Below are 3620 nucleotides of genomic sequence, written 5' to 3'. Positions count from 1 at the left end.
AGAGAGAGAGAGAGAGAGAGAGAGAGAGAGAGTCTATTGCTGTGTAAGGAAAAAACCTCACTTACTAGTGGCTTAAAAGAACAAGAAAAATTTCATGTCATGAATCTACAAATCTGCAATTTGGGCATGGCAGGGACAACTCATCTCTGCTCCATTCAGCATTAGCACTCAGAACCATCTAAAAGTTCCAGACGTCACAGGTTAGGTAGCTGATCCTGGCTGGCACCTGCGACCTCAGCTGGGGCTGTGATCAGAATCCCGACAGGTGGCTGCTGCATTCTAATTGTGGATATCGCCTTTTCTAAGCCAGCCTTAGAAGTCATGCAGTGTCAATTTCTCCACACGCTATTTGTTAGATGTGGGTCACTAAATCCAATCTATATTCTTGGAAGTGAAATTAGACCTCATCTCTCAGTGTATAAATGCCAACAACATATTGTAAATAAAAGCATGTAGGAAAGAATATTTTGGCCTAACATCTTTGAAAAATAAAATTTCATACAATTGCTTTGGTTCTTAAGTAAGGATGGTCAATGTATTGCATGGCTTTCCGACATGAGGCATGATCAGACATGTGTCTTAGAGAGTTCTCTCTGGCAGCTTGGGCAGAACTGATAAGAGAGGGCTTGCCCTTAATGGAAAGGAGACCACTAAAAACGTCATTGCAGAACATAGCAATGACAGCTTGGATTATGACAGTGAATATGGGAAAAAGTCTGGTAGCAATGTATTTTCAGCAAAGAAGAAATGACCTATAAATATTCCAGAAAGGTAGACTAAAATAAGGAGTGAAATGTCATGAAATTTGCAAACAATTTTAGCGTGTGTTAAATACTGAAGGGTTAAGCCAGATTGAAACAGTTTCCAAGGCTGATGAAATTTAAGAATGCAAACCCAGAAGACAGTGACTCAGGGGACAGGGAAGATTAGATGACAGATAGCTAAAGGTGGTAGATAAAAAGTTCATGATGTATTGATTTTTGTTTTATTTCTTTGTTTAAAATGGATTAGGTTGAGAGTTCAGTGGATGAGACTGAAGTCACACTGGAAGGGCAAGACCGTAGAGAATGCCAGGGAGGGATTGGCTGATGGACAGTCATCTACTGACACTGATGGACAGGTGATAAGGCCATACACAGGTTCAGATACAGTATAGGTGTGAGAGGGGCATGGTTTGTTGAAGTAGAGAATCTGCTCAAGAATGTTGCTCAAATTATTGAGTTTGTAAAAACACCAGTGTACATTGGAATTAATCTGAATTTTGAGAAATAAAAGTGGACACACAGGAAATTTTTCTTATCTCTTATATCTTACTAATAGTCTTACTAGAGCCATATGAAAATGGATTCATTACTTAACTTCTCTGTGCCTCAATTCCATTATCTGTAAAGCAGGGATGATAAAAATAGGGATGCTGTGTATTAAAATGACTTAATTTGTGGAAAACACTGAGATTGGTGCCTAGCACATGGTACAACCATATAATCACTAGTCAATCTTATTAAATAGAAGACAATGATTATATCCAATCCTAAGTGCTCTGAACACAGAAAAAGAAAGTGTTGGCTACTGGAATTCCTCTGCAATAGAATGATTAAAGCTGTGTCAACTCTACCCTTTGGGAAAGTATTTCTTATATGAAAAATTTTGTAAAGAAGCTGAACATTGTCCAAGTAGCAGAAAAAATATAGATCTATTTTCTTGTGATTAAGATATTTCAAAAATATTCCCACACTATATAATAGTGAACACATGGGTATTTTTTTTAAACCTTTCCAGATATAACTGTAGCTTAAAATAACACATTTTCTTTAACATTATAGAGAAACTACTATTCATATTTTTCTCTTCCAAACAGTATCTAAATGCATTGAATTGGTGTTTTCTATGATCAGCTCCTGTTTATTTAAATAAGTTTATGCATAAACAATTTTGTTGGTTCTCAATTGCTGTATAGTGTCATCGCCTTAAGCACAACTTTTCAGGAACAAAAGGAAACAAAAAGAGAATAAATACTACAGAAGGGATTAGTATAATAGTAATGTTAATAATGTAGTGTTGGATGTATCCCAACTTCAAAAAAATGTTAGAATAAAAAAATAAAATGTAACACATATAATAATGCAACAACATTTTTGTTAATGTAAAATCAGTACAATTATCTGTAGTGTTTGTGACATCATTATGGATACCAGTTGTTTCCAAACTTAAAAAAAATAAAACCAAAAAAACACAAAAAAAGCAGATAAATAAGAGATTAGAGGTTGGATTCCAACACGGGCTTTGTTGAATAAAAATTTCTGTTCAGATTTTTTGTTCTTTATTTGCCCCTTCCCAAATTTTTATGGTGTTGTTAACAATTCAATTAATTAAACAGATGCCTTAAGTTTATATTTTATATTACTTTACCTCTCACAGCCTATATCCAAATCATCACAAAACTCTTCACTTTCTAAGCCTTCCTCAAAGTGCACCAAAGTGCACCAGAACCACCAGTACCTCCTTGAGATTACTGCAATAGTGTGAAATACACCATTATTCCTCCTCTCCAGGGTCTTTATGTTTGCTATTCTTTCTCAGTGGAATTATCTTTCCTGCCTTTTTCCCCAAATAAATCTTCTTACCTATGAAGCCTTAGTTTAATTTCTTCTATGTCCAGGAATTTTTTTTCTCACCTCCCTGACTGTTGTAACTCCTTTTATATGCTCTATTGAAACCATGCATCCTTTTTTAGACACATGTATCGGATGTGTAAATTAATATTGTTTGTGTCATGACTGATTAGTAAGAACTTCCCAGAGTAGAATAAAATTTCACTAAGAGCTACTCCATTTGCTCTCTATTTTGAGTGTTAGACATTGACATCAATGTTTATGTCTAGCATGGTATCCAAAGCACCTAGCACCATGTTGACCATATACGAAATCCTTGTTTATTATCCGTTGAATTAAATGAACTAATTTGTGATTCAGGATAATACAACATGCAATATAAGATACTAATGTGAGAATACTTCATTTTTGTATTTATAAAGTAATTATGACATTTTAATAATAATATATATTTAGAATATTATTTGATGTTCAAGGTACAGCATGACTTTTAAAAGTGATTATTTTTCCTTCAGATATATCATGATTTAGCTTTAGTTTATAACTAAATAACTTTATAGCTGATAAATAAATAAATAAAACTGGTGCATCATTTACCTATTTAGGATGCTTATGCTAAAATTATGAATTTAAAACAATGATACGCAAAAATTAACTGATGTAGCTTATTGAAATTATTGTAATTTAAAATAAAGTACTTGTCTGAATAATCTGTTAAATAATGTGCCTTAAATAATTTACATGTTTTTCTGTTCCTTTTTTTCAGAGGCTTATTTTCATATTTTATTCATATAGTCCCTACAAACATACTTTTTTTTTTTTTTTTGAAACGGAGTCTCACTCTGTCGCCCAGGCTGGAGTGCAGTGGTCGATCTTGGTTCACTGCAAGCTCCGCCTCCCGGGTTTAGGCCATTCTCTTGCCTCAGCCTCCCGAGTAGCTGGGACTACAGGCGCCCGCCACCTCGCCCGGCTAGTTTTTTGTATTTTTTAGTAGAGACGGGGTTTCAC

At 34.5% G+C, this 3620-nt stretch overlaps 1 protein-coding gene across 1 annotated transcript in view; it reads right to left on the bottom strand.

The window, feature by feature from the left end:
* Positions 1 to 3620, bottom strand: part of CDH12 (cadherin 12, type 2 (N-cadherin 2)) — an 831087-nt gene that overhangs the window by 552441 nt on the left and 275026 nt on the right. The window lies entirely within an intron of this gene.

This window comes from Mandrillus leucophaeus, unplaced genomic scaffold, assembly GCF_000951045.1.
Source record: "Mandrillus leucophaeus isolate KB7577 unplaced genomic scaffold, Mleu.le_1.0 Scaffold606, whole genome shotgun sequence".
NCBI classification, from domain to species: domain Eukaryota; kingdom Metazoa; phylum Chordata; class Mammalia; order Primates; family Cercopithecidae; genus Mandrillus; species Mandrillus leucophaeus.
The sequence above is the reverse complement of the archived record's forward strand: the minus strand, read 5'-3'. Positions and strand labels throughout refer to the sequence as shown.